At 37.3% G+C, this 14,281-nt stretch overlaps 1 protein-coding gene across 1 annotated transcript in view; it reads right to left on the bottom strand.

Annotated features, from left to right (window-relative positions):
• The window catches only part of LOC142318034 (acyl-CoA Delta-9 desaturase-like), a 45,962-nt gene extending 34,450 nt beyond the window's left edge, over positions 1-11,512 (bottom strand). Inside the window, exon 1 of the mRNA XM_075354564.1 lies at positions 11,390-11,512. The gene's annotated coding sequence lies outside the window, so the exon portion shown is untranslated. The remainder of the gene's footprint in view (positions 1-11,389) is intronic.
• Between the last annotated feature and the right edge of the window lie 2,769 nt (positions 11,513-14,281).

Here is a 14,281-nt window from a genome sequence, read left to right as displayed (position 1 = left end):
TGTCCCGCAGGGGTTGGTCCTGGACCCTTTGTTATGGATTATAACAAATAGCCCGTCTTTGACGGGCTATTAAACAGTGAATTCCCGGTAGGCGTAGAAGTTATTGCATATGCCGATGATCTCGCAGTCTTGGTAGAGGGAAAGGCAGTTATGGAGGTACGGAACAGGGCAAACGCTACTGCAGACATAATACATCAATGGTTATGCTCTAGGAGTCTGGAATTGGCAATAGAAAAATGTCGGTGCATTACCTTCACTGGCAGAAGAATTTTGGATCGAATGGAAGTAAGAATTAATAACAGGGTCATTGAAGAAGTTAACTCCCTGAAATATCTAGGAGTTATTTTACAAAAAAATTGCAAATACTCTGAGCACATTGATGGAGTATGCCAAAAGGTTGAGGGTATGATTAAAAGTTTCAACGTACTGACGACATCACAGAGGGCCCCTAGGGCTTCTAAAAGAAGACTAATAGCATCAACAGTAGTGTCCTCGCAGCTATATGCTGTACCGGCCTGGTGGAGTGCCTTCTCCATTAGGAAAAATAGAGAGAAGCTGGCGAGGACACATAGAAGGGTGTTTCTAGGTGTTGCAGTGGCCTACAGACCAGTATCTTATGATGCTTTATGCGTCCTAGCAGGAGTACCTCCAATAGAATTGATAGCCAAGCAACGCGTTGATAAGGCGAATGGAAGGACGGAACAGGAGATCAGAGGTGCAGTCATTGAAGCCTGGCAGGAGAGCTGGGCGGAGTTGCCCGTTGGACCAAGACTCTTATACCAATGGTTAAACCCTGGCTTATGAGAAACCACGGCGAGGTGGAATATTAGTTGACCCTGTTCCTCACAGGGCACGGATGTTTTAACAACTATTTGCACAGGGTTGGGAGAAGAGAAGATCCTGGGTGCATGTACTGTAGGGAACTGGATGACGCCGAGCACACCATCTTTGACTGTAACAGATGGGCCGAGCTAAAGTTTAATGCGGCGCTTACAGAATTGGAACCGACCAATATAGTAGAATTTATGTTAGCTAGCGAAGAGAATTGGGGAAGAGTTGCTGACTTTGTCGTAAACAGGGTTATCTCCAAAAAGAATGAAGATGAGCGATAGATGGGCTATTAGTTGCATGGGCTATTAGTTAGGTTTGGGTGGATAGCCCCAGCAGGGAGGGTCGGCATGCCGAGGTGTGTCGGTCCCGATGAGCCGCTGGGGACTCCAAGGGTATGAGATAGGGTTAAGGAAAATAAGTGATTTAGGAAAAGATCCGGCACCACACCATGACACACGATGTACGGTTTGGTGTTCTAAACTTGGGCAAAAATCAATGATTACTCTCTCAAAAAAGCTACACCGGTAGGCCGACCTGCCATGCCGGTATATAGTCAGCAGGTGGGGAGGCCTATTAGAGTTAAAAGACACTCCCCTGGGCGGCGCAATACCACCAAGTCGGTCCGGCCCAGGGGAGTTGAGAAAACAAAAAGTAGTCGATTCTGCCGAACACACATTTTTTGTGTGCCCTAAATAGAAGCTTTTGAAAATGCAGGTAGTCCAAGAAGTCGTGAAAAAGTTCTCTCTTCCCGGACAGTCGTGAAAAAGAAAACTGAGGAGAAGGCACAGTTTTATCCGTAATTACCAATAATGTTGACGGTAATAGACATACGTTGAGTCGCAGACTGCTATTGAAATCGCGATACATCGACGTGTTACTAGTTTTAAGTGATTTCATTTACGTGACTATACGATTGCGTTATGATTATATGTGTTGTGACTACATCATTAAGTATATTTTATGTGATCTCAGTAATGTTTTATGCTAGGTTAGATTAGGTTAGTGATTCTATTTGATTAATGCTATGATCATTTTATAATGCACGCTTAAGTGAAGCATGCATTTATAACCACACATCTCAGGAATGGTCGAACTGAGAATATACAAGACTACACTTCATTTACACTCATACATATCATCCTCATTTATCCTCTGAAGAATTATCTAAACGATAGTTACCGGAGGCTAAACAGGAAAAAGAACGAAAGGTTGTAAGGATGTGAGTGGGAGTTGTGGTTGCGTTAGACGTGTTCTTGTCGCTGTGCGTGGTTTTTGAATTTTAATTGGTGTTTACGGCCTTTGATTGGATTCTACGTTAACAAGTGTGGTGGATAATTTACAGGACGTGTTTTTTTTTATACATTGATGATTTTGGAAAACGGAAGACTATTTTACAGTGATTTTCGGTTTTTATTGCTTTATTAAGGGTTAAATTCGCTTGGTAGTACTCTTCGTGTGTATTGAAGTAGAGAATAAGAATTATTTCTTATCTAATTGGATAATAAGTTGTTATCAAAGTGATAACATCAAAACATTTTTGAGTTACATTAATTTTAATTATAAAAGGATTAATTATAAAAGTTATAAAAGGTTAACTATTATAGGTGGTTATCTTTCTAATAACAGAGACTGGCATTTCGTTTAGGTAGATAAGCTATTGTATAGCTTGAGCTTAAAGCTATTGTTGCTTAGTAAGTTTTTCAATAATTTACTTAGAATCTGAGGTTATCGAGCTTCCATCTGTCTTCTGGAAGGAAGTCGAAGTACATGGGTGGAAACCCATTTAAACCCGGGAAGGTCCTGCATCATTCTCCGGTGAGAGGAGAGAAGTTGACCAGCAGGGAGAGTGCAGAGACTGCATCTGAAGTCACATTATCATCGGCCATGGAGGCTACGCCAACAGTGGATACTGGTGATAATAGTCCTAGGGAAGACCGGAAGAGAAGGCGTCCTCCTAGTACTGAGGAAAGAGACCCGGATAACGAGCTAGTGGAGTGGATTTGTAAATTGGAAACTGCTGCTCGTATTCTGCACAAGTCGATTGATAAAAATACAAAGAGGGAAATTAAACAAGTTGAGTTAGATATGTATAATATAGTCAAAGCAGATAGCTGGATTTAAGATGGCCTTGTCTAAGAGATCACTGTAGATAAGCACTCAAGAGATTGCAACACAGACTGATGCAAAGTCAGATAATGATGATATTTTACGGCAGCTTAACAATGGAGTTGAGGTTGATAAGGTGGTGGGCCTGATAGTTAAAGTTATGGCCTAAAGCTGCTTATAGTTATGTGAAAGACAAGAGGGGTACCTGTTTTGATCGTGTGAATAATGACATAGCGGTTGTGGTCGATCTGGCGGTTCTCGATGACCCTTTTACTTTGTCGGTTCTTAGAAGGGTTTCTGACATTAGAAGCCTAGCAGAAAGGGGCAGATTGAAAGCAGGACAGCCGTTCGCATTTAAACCGCAGACGAAGGTTCTCATTGGTGAAGAAATTGAGTTGCAATTTCACACGGTGTTTGTGATGGTGGTTGATTCCACACAGAGCGACAATAAGATGGCTGAGTATTTGAAAGATGGCATTGGTCGAATATTTAAACTATCAAACAACAAGGCTGTTTTTGGCGCTTCAGGTGGTAGAACTGGGTCCTTACTGAAGAAGATAGTGGATTATGCCGGTAGGAGGAAGTTGTTAAGGATAGAGGTGTTTCTTGATCAAGGAGTGGGTCGGGCAATATCATTTGAACGTGTTCAGGGCCCACCCTCAAAGACTGTAGTAGTAACAGCTCAAAATAAAACCTATGCTGACTTGTTAAAACAAGTGAAGGATGGAGTGGATGGTGAGCTTCCAAAGATATTATCACTAAGGAAGGGCCAAGCAGAAGTGCTCAATCAGGGTGAAAGACGATGGACGAAGTGCAGAGGATCTGCAGAGGAAGATAGTTTCTGAGATATAAGGCGTCAAGGAAAGCTGCACGAATAGGGTGCGCACAAAGAAAATTATTCGGGACATCGATGAGCTCTCCACGGAGGAGGACGTTACTACGGCCCTTAGAGCGGCGGCAGCATCTGGAGCTGGTGCAACTCCAGTAGCTCACTATGAGGCCTGCGTTTGGCAGACCAAGGTGGCCTCTATGTTGGTTCCTGCTAAGCTGGCAGATCACTTAGCGCAGAAACTGAGACTGAAAATTGGATGGGATTCATGTAGAATTGTCCTCAGTGAAGATGTAGAAAGATGTTATAGATGTTGGTCGGTGGGCCACAGGGCTGCTGGCTGTACGGGTCTTGATAGACACAGGGCCTATTTTAAATGTGGCAAGGACGGTCATTTTAAGGCCGACTGTCGTGTGAATGTTAAAGGTGTTGATCTTCGCAGCGGAGGCTTAAGCTGCCAATCAGGAAAAGATGATTAAATTACTTTTAACGAATGCTAATCGTAGCTCTCTCTCGCATGATTTGACCGAGGAGCTGGCTAAACGGATGGGTGTTGATTTTGTTATCACGTCTGAGCCGAACAAGTATGTCGCATCTGGTAATGGCTGGTATGCAGATAGAAATGGTGTTGCCATCCGTGATGTTGGTGGTAGAGTTCGTTAGAGACTGGCAGAGAGAAGATACGGCTTGATAGCCTTGGAATTAGCTCCGGCTACACTTGTCGGGGTGTACATTAGTCCAAATTGTAACATTACCCGTTATGCGGAGTTTATGAGTAGACTACACGAACTGGTCGCTCGATCAAGAAGAAGGGTCATAATATTGGATGACTTCAATTGCAAGATAATAGAACCTGGCTGCACTGTTACTAACAGGCGGGAAAAGATCCTTGCGGATTTGATGCATTTGCATAAGCTATATTGCTTAAACGATAGTATTCCCACACACACGGCTAAGGGACACTTTTCAGTCCTTGATCTCGTTATTCTGGATGGTCGGTGGGATCGCAAGCTTTGCTCCTTGAAGGTGCTTACGGAGAATATTGATAGTGATCATCTAGCCACGTCAATTGAGTTGCAAGATCAGTCATTGAAAGTGAGGGTCGGTGGCCCGTCGTTCCGTCTGTCCAACTGGCAGGTGGACATGGTTGTAAAGAGAGTGATTGTTCAATTGAATTTAACTCCAGAGAGACTTCAAGAGATTATCAAAGATGAGATTGCACGGTTCGAGATGAAGAATCAGGGTTTCAAACCGGTATATTGGTGGACCCCAAGAATTGCGCAGATGCGGAGGGAGTTACAATCCAGCCGGAGACGTATGTAGCGGTTGCGTCAAAACGATATGGCGGAGTATGTTGAGGCTGCTCGAGATTATAGAGATCGCAGATGTGCCCTCAATTATGAGATTAAGACAGTAAATCGCAAAAAATGGATGGAGCTGTGCGAGGATTTGGATAGGGATCTCTAGGTGAGGGCCTACCAGATTGTGATGAAGAGATTTGGTAGGCGCCTCCCTGTATTGACGATGGATAGGGCGAAGTGTGAGGTGTAAAGACTCTTCCCTTGCGCCGAACGAAGAATAGTTGGCCCTCCAGTTTTTGAGAGAAGAAGATGTAGTGTTGATGAAGTTATCATGGCGATAAATAGACTGGGGAATGTGAAAAGTCCGGGGCCGGACGGAATCCCGGCCAAGATGCTAAAGGGCCTAATCGATAGGATACCATGGGCCATAGTAGACATTTTCAATAGAGAACTGGAAGGTGGGACTTTCCCAGCCTGTTGGAAGGAAGGGCGGCTTGTCTTCCTTCCCAAAGGTGGTACTGATGACATGGCCGGAGGGCTTAGACCATTATGTTTCCTTAACAATTTGGGTAAAGTTGCTGAAGGTTGTTGGCGTCAAGAATCATGGAGGAGCTCAACAGAGAAGGTGGTATACATGAAAATCAATATGGTTTCGATCAATATGGTTTTGGCCAGGCAGATCGACCATTGGTACACTGGGCTAAAGAGATTAGACGAGGCACATGGAGAACGAGGAGTATCCCTGTTTTGGTGTTCTTGGATATCCGGAACGCGTTTGGTTCCGTGCCTTGGGACGTTATAATGTCTGCCCTGGTAAATAAGGACATTAGTCCTCAATATGCAGCAAGTCATTATCCTTATGCAGCAAGTCGGCGATAATTTAAATGGTGATCGGGAATCACCGCATCCAAGAAAACTTTAAGGTGAAGTACCTTGGTGTGACAATCGACAAGTCACTACGGTTCAGCGAACAAGTTTTGGAGTGCTGTGAAAGAGCTGAAAGAATTCTTAAGGCATTAAGTCATCTGATGACTACACAGGTTGCACCGCGGGCGTCTAAACGTCGAGCTATTATGTCGGCGGTTTCTTCCATTATGTTATATGCCACGCCTGTTTGGAAGGATGCAGTTGGTATACAGAGGAACCGAGTCAGACTAGAGAGAATTCATCGAAGAGCCTTGTTAGATGTAGTGGCAGCATATCGGACGGCTTCTTATGATGCGGTGTGTGTGCTGGCCAGGACTCCTCCCATAGACCTTTTGGTCATTGAGCGTGCCCGTAAATATGAAGGCGGTGACAGTGCTGAAGGTAGAAATGAAACACTAAGAGTGTGGCAAGACAGATGGAACTTGGGTGTCAAGGCCGGTTAGACGAGGAGATTAATTCCTGATTTAAGAATATGGTATAATAGAAGGTTTGGTGAGACGAGTTTTTACCTGACGCAAATGTTATCTGGTCACGGTAATTTTGAAGTGTACTTGTATGGAATTGGGAGGAGAGAGTCGCCTGACTGTATATATTGTGCTGAACGGGACTCAGTTGAGCACACCATCTTAAAGTGTGAGGAATGAATTGAACAACGTATTCGGGCTGATATTGCAAATATGGAGCCGGAGGATATAGTACCGTATATTCTGACGTCGCAGAGTAACTGGAGGAAAGTGGAGGAATACTTGAAGGAAGTGCTTCGATGCAAAGATACGGAAGGTAGAAGAAGAGGGTTTTAGTGTAGGGTAAGGTCGACAGCCCCAATCGGGAGAGCCGGCATGCCGAGGTGTGCCGGTTCCGATGATCGATTGAGGACTCCAAGGGAGACTAGGTTAGGGGATACAATCGAAAAGACCCGATACCGGTGGGGGGAATCCAGTGATGAAGTACCCCCATTACAGGAGGCAGTAAAGAATTAAAAGATCCAACCGGGGGTTGGATCTACCATGCCAGTCTTACTGCCGATGGGTAGGGAGGCCCCTTAGAGTAAAGGACACTCCCCTGGGCTGAGTTTTACTTAACTGTATGTCCGGCCCGGGGGAGCGGGGGGATAAAAAAAAGGTTGAAAGAATGTAACCCACCATGTTGGTCTACTGGTGGTTGGTCCAAATCAGCTGATTTGGAAGTCGAGAGTTCCAGCGTTCAAATCCTAGTAAAGGCAGTTACCATTATACGGATTTGAATACTAGATTGTGGATACTGGTGTTCTTTGGGGGTTGGGTTTCAATTAACCACACATCTCAGGAATGGTGGAACTGAGACTGTACAATACTACACTTCATTTACACTCATACATATCATCCTCAGAAGTATTATCTGAACTGTAATTACCAGAGGCTAAACAGGAAAAAAAAGGAAAGGTTGTAAGAATGTTGTTTGCCTTATTGGCTTATTTTCACGTCGTGTTTGCCTTACGCAATGAAGGTTAACGCCGCGTTGAAGGTGTCCGCCTTTCCGCCCAGGTTAATGGTAAGATCGTTACACACCTTGCTGGCTGGTTGTGTCATGCCTATCGCTTTCATTATGTTTTGCAACAGGTTACAAGTGTATTATGTTCGTCTGGAGCATTTGAGACGTGTTGTTGGTATGAATGAGCTCGTAAGGGGCTCACATCTTACAAGTTATGCCTTCTGGTGATCCCAGGATGCGTAGGGTCATTCTGCCACTATAAAACATCAGATTCATTAAAAAATAATAAGAATAATTTTTAAAGATGCATTATCATGTAATTATCACATATTGTTCTGTATTTTAAAGCTGCATTTTTGTTTACTTAATTGCAGGATCGTTCCAGTAACAGTTATAACTAGAAGAGGAAGTTTTACAAAGTTCTAGCAAAGTATTATTATTTATGGTAATACACCTGATTTTTAAAATAGTATTTAATTTTTTAAATACTGGACAAGCTGAAGATGTAACAAGTTTTTAAAAAAGACCCTTTATTTTATTTATTAAGTGTTCTACTATTTCTGACTGATTTTTTGGTTAACACTAATTAGATTAAGTTAATAATTATCTATTAATGGAATAAGAAACTAAATAATTTAAAATATAATAATTCTCTTCTTTTTTTTCTTATATTTGTACACTTTACACTTTATTTTTTATACTTTCAGATTACAAAAACTTCACAATTTTCTCCAGTTATTTTATTTACATAATAGAAGTTTTACCGCATATATAAATTAATTGGACATTTTATCTAATTTATTTCCATTCTTTTAACTACATCTTTTCTTTAAGTTACATCAGTTATCTTGGATATTAGCCACTAAACAATAGCCTGAATAGGTTACTCATCAGAAGAGAAGCCACACTCGCCTCTCTTTACATCTTTGAGATCAAGAATTGATTCATTAAATGTTGTCTTGACCATTCATATTTTACTCTTATTTCACACTATTTTATTTTCCAAAGGAATATACCATGAGACAATCCAGATAAAGATCCAAAATATATTTCTCTAAAAAACTCTGCTCTTTTATAAATAAATTTGACAAAGTGTAAATCATTTAAAGATAAAATTCACCCTCAATTTTCAAGATAATCAGGACTCAATTAATATAAATTATGGTAAGCGTAATTATCAGTTTATTATAACTGTGTGCCACATCTATTAGAATACATTTGCAGCTCTTTTCAGTATCCATGGAAAGTTATGCGATTGCATAATATTTAAAATTCTTTTTTCATATAAATTCTTATAATCTTTTTAAGCCTTTAAAATGGTGATTTAGAACACTATTACATGAGAAGATGTAATTTTTACCACATTAATCAGAAAATTGAGTAAAGGAACAAGCTTTAGTGATACAATAATTAAAAAATAAATAAATTTTAAAACTGAAAATCTATTTTTTAATTCTTATGTTTCATGAAAGAAATTAACAACATGAAAAATTTGTACTATAATTAAAATTTTTTGGGTTCCTAGAACACAAAAACTAAAATCTTAACATGCCTTAAAATGAAATCTACAAACACACTAAACTTGATAAAAACAAAACATTAACTTCTGAATAAGATGGTAATATGCATCTCCTAAATCTGATGATTCTGCATTACCAGAGTACATCTTGAGACGTTGTCTCCTGGAAACTGAAGGTTGTGACGTAAGATATAATACGCAAAACCATGATAACTCTTTTAGTGAAAAATGCTTAGTGCAGTTCATCTCTCAGTGTTGGCATTTTTTTTTTTTTAAATATGGCATTAATAAGTTAAAATATATTAAATGACAAACATAACACAGATTAAACATACTACTATTCAGTGAAATTTTGAAAGAGATTTTATAATCATTTTAAGATAGACGCTATTAACAACAACAGTATTTTCACTGACAAAAGAGCTATATGATTAGATGCAAAAAATAAAACTGGAAAAACAATATCTACTTAAGTGGAGAGGAACTCAAAGATATTTTTAAAAAATGTTGAAAAATTAAAAAATGAAAGACAAAAACCTATGATAAATAAAAAATGTGATGAAGATGGTTAATTTTAATCCATCAAACTAGCTGAAAATTTTCTAAAATGATAAATCAAATCATTGATTAAAGACTAATAAAGAATATTTTTCTTTAAATCAAATTAACCATTCAGGATAATTTTAAAAAGTCTATTTTGTGCTTAAAATGTGATCAAATATTACATTACTCATAACATCATACAACAAATGACAAATCCAGCAACATAATTTTTTTATAAGGATGTTATGAAATTTTTTTTTTTTTGTCTTCAGTCATTTGACTGGTTTGATGCAGCTCTCCAAGATTCCCTATCTAGTGCTAGTCGTATCATTTCAGTATACCCTCTACATCTTACATCCCTAACAATTTGTTTTACATATTCCAAACGTGGCCTGCCTACACAATTTTTTCCTTCTACCTGTCCTTCCAATATTAAAGCGACTATTCCAGGATGCCTTAGTATGCGGCCTATAAGTCTTTCTCTTCTTTTAACTATATCTTTCCAAATGCTTCTTTCTTCATCTATTTGCCGCAATACCTCTTCATTTGTCACTTTATCCACCCATCTGATTTTTAACATTCTCCTATAGCACCGCATTTCAAAAGCTTCTAATCTTTTCTTCTCAGATACTCCGATCGTCCAAGTTTCACTTCCATATAATGCGACTCTCCAAACATATACTTTCAAAAATCTTTTCCTGACATTTAAATTAATTTTTGATGTAAACAAATTATATTTCTTACTGAAGGCTCGTTTCGCTTGTGCTATTCGGCATTTTATATCGCTCCTGCTTCGTCCATCTTTAGTAATTCTACTTCCCAAATAACAAAATTCTTCTACCTCCATAATCTTTTCTCCTCCTATTTTCACATTCAGCGGTCCATCTTTGTTATTTCTACTACATTTCATTACTTTTGTTTTGTTCTTGTTTATTTTCATGCGATAGTTCTTGCGTAGGACTTCATCTATGCCGTTCATTGTTTCTTCTAAATCCTTTTTATTCTCGGCTAGAATTACTATATCATCAGTAAATCGTAGCATCTTTATCTTTTCACCTTGTACTGTTACTCCGAATCTAAATTGTTCTTTAACATCATTAACTGCTAGTTCCATGTAAAGATTAAAAAGTAACGGAGATAGGGAACATCCTTGTCGGACTCCCTTTCTTATTACGGCTTCTTTCTTATGTTCTTCAATTATTACTGTTGCTGTTTGGTTCCTGTACATGTTAGCAATTGTTCTTCTATCTCTGTATTTGAACCCTAACTTTTTTAAAATGCTGAACATTTTTTCCAGTCTATGTTATCGAATGCCTTTTCTAGGTCTATAAACGCCAAATATGTTGGCTTGTTTTTCTTTAATCTTCCTTCTACTATTAATCTGAGGCCTAAAATTGCTTCCCTTGTCCCTATACTTTTCCTGAAACCAAATTGGTCTTCTCCTAACACTTCTTCCACTCTCCTCTCAATTTTTCTGTATAGAATTCTAGTTAAGATTTTTGATGCATGACTAGTTAAACTAATTGTTCTGTATTCTTCACATTTATCTGCCCCTGCTTTCACTGTTTATGAAATAAACAGTGCAAAACCTATGTTAGCAATTAAATCCAAAATCAAAAGTTGTATTGAAGTATTAAATATCTAATACAAATTGATATCACAGAAATTAATTGTTATTTTAACTAACCCGCATGATATAAAATAAAGGAATCCATCCAGTAACAGAGTGGTAACATAGGTTTACAACATCCAGGTTAATTTTGAGTAATAATTATAAGTTTGAATTTCAGGTTCTTAAACACCCTTGTCTAAAATCATCATATTAGAAAGAAAAAAATCATAAAGAGATATGTTAAAACTTACTTGAGTTTTAATCCTATGAAGCAATCTTCAAATTTATGATTATTATCGGATGACAAACTATTAATGAATAAAACTTATCTGTTTAAGATTTTAATCTTTTTGTTTTAAAATCATAAAAATGAATGATTATTTTTTAAATGACTGAAACTGATTTAACATTTTTGGTACAGATTTTAATTAATATACCTACTGTATATTTTTGCATGTTTTTAATTGTTTACAATTCAGATTTCAATAAATTAATCATTCATTCAAGGAAGTTGTTTGACTCTTATACCGAAGCAAATACATGCAGACATTTGCATCTAAATTTATTAATAGTATTTACATTGCTTATATGACAAATTTACTTTAACCTAGTTACTTTAACATAGTTCATTTTCTTTAAATGAACTATGCTTCGGGCAAATACTTATCCAAACAATACTATTCGTCAGTCAGTTGATATTTGTCAATCTCTTTGTCACTCTAACTAAATTAGAGTTAAAATTATTGTTTCATATACAATTAAAAACACCTCTTGCTTTAATCATTACCCAGCATGGTATGTTTTTAAGGGTAAATAAAATTGTGCACCGAACCATTCCCAACAGTAACTTAAGCAGTATTTATAGAAAACGTTTTTAAATTAAGATATTTTTTAAAAATCATTGCCCGATCATAACTAAAATAATAATTTCATAATTTAGAAAAAATATTTATTGTACAACTTTATTTATGAAATATAATCCATATTTTTATGGTCAATTTTTAAAGCAACACTTTACTTCCATCAGTGCAGAACTTCATTTTTAAAAAATACACACTCACAGACACAAAGCTTCAGAACAACTCCTTTTGTAGAGCTATTTCTTCATTATTCTTTTTAAAATAGTTAAAATGTATCTTAATTTATATGAAAGAATGATACCTTGCAATTTCATTTATTTTATATTTTTACTGCCTAATCATTCTTACCTTATCTTCCTCATAAAAATACATATGTATGCATGTGTAATATCACACTTATAAAAGAATTCTGATTTATGGTTTTATGCATAAAACTACTTCACATACAGAAAGAGAGAGGGAGGCAAGCTGTTTCCTGATACGGGGAAAATATATATCCTATCCTACTAAATGGCATTTGTGTGTGTCTGCTGAGTGGGCGCCCCCCTTATCTTAGCACCGGAATGTATCAATCACTAGCGGAAAATCCCGACTCGTTAGTACGTTTCTCGTGGTGGTCAGGTGTATTCTATATCGATATATCGCAATATAACGATATACATACATGTTTAATATATATATTAATAACATATTTTTTATTTATGTGATAGTTTTTCTTCATAAAATCGACTATTTATTTTAAGATTCTCGGGTTTCATTTCCTCCATTTTTATTTGTAAAAATTAAAAATGTTTCACTTTTTTCTTACTCTATAAATTTTCCCTTTTTTTGTTACTGTTATTAAATTAATCTGTCTAATGCTATACTGTTATTCAGTCTTGCTCCATCCTTCAAAGACTCACCATGTATTTATTAACAACGTATAATTAATTAATACAGTAATGTTACATATATACAAATTACAAGTTCAAAGACCACATAAAAAATAATTTATAAATGAAATAAAGACTTTTATTTATTTGAACGAACCAGCGAATAATAAAATATTTAGCATAATCATGCCTAACCGAGGTATTGACCATTATTAGACATTTTGGTCATCAGAATCTATTGATATTTTGTGGGAAGGTTAATTTTGTATTACGATAATTTGTTTCGTAAATTGAATATAATACATAAATAATAAATTATACTGACACAAAAAAAAAACATTTTTAATGTTTCTCTAAGTGTGATACCATTTTTTGAATTGCTTTTTTGCGTACATTACAGACCTGTAAATACAGTTTTTCTATCACCCTTAGTTTTAAATAAATTACGCTTCAAAAAAAATTAAGGGAAAAATATAGTTAAAATCGGTAAAATTTATAATTTTGCATGGTCATTCCTGTGTTAGAATGATTTTGCTGATGCTTTTATTTTATAAATAGCCTTAGGCACATCCCGAATTAATATCCAATAGTAATCGACTAGCATGTTAGTATTCTATTTCCCTTAATAGCGGCTTTCCATCACCGAAATGTCTTAGTGGAAACGTTCACCGTGTTCGTCACTTACATCTCCGAAGTTGTCCGGGAAAAAATGCAGATGTGACGAGAGGAGATGTATTTTCAAAGACATATTGCATCCCATAGTTCTGTATGAAGTAAGAAGTTGATTAACAATATCGTGGTAATTGTCGGATTTTTTTTGCCGAGAAACGTTTTGCAGACGTCTTTAAATGAAGCCCAAGCTGCACTTTATACATTATTTAACATTGAGTTAAATACAACATCTTTGATCAATTCTCTTATTTGAGAACCAACAAATATTCCTTCTTTTATTTTTCCTTCACTTACATCCTGAAATTTCAGCCTGATGTACAAAAAATCGGTACTATCCTTCTTCATTGATTTTACAAAATTTTTCATTAGTCCTAGCTTGATATGGAAAGGAGTAAAAACATTTTTTTGGGTTCGACTAAGGGCTCATGAATAACATTTCTCCCATTTGGAGCTAAGTTGTCTCATTTCTTCCCTCTTTGGTTACATAATGTTTATCCCTAGCTCGGCTATCCCATACGCAAACAAAACACTCGGCTGTCCCATACGGAAAGAAAACACAGGTACTTCGTATAGCCTAACTGCATGCCTAACAAAATAGCTATAACTTTCAAACCATCACATATGTTCCGGTTGCCTGTCTGGGCTCATCGTTACCAATTCCAATGTTATAGGGACATTTTATTGCGAGCCCAGCGTCTTCTATTGTTAGCTGTTTTCGGAGGCTACAGAACTGTCTCGA

Source organism: Lycorma delicatula, chromosome 1 (genome assembly GCF_047948215.1).
Source record: "Lycorma delicatula isolate Av1 chromosome 1, ASM4794821v1, whole genome shotgun sequence".
NCBI lineage: Eukaryota > Metazoa > Arthropoda > Insecta > Hemiptera > Fulgoridae > Lycorma > Lycorma delicatula.
The sequence above is the reverse complement of the archived record's forward strand: the minus strand, read 5'-3'. Positions and strand labels throughout refer to the sequence as shown.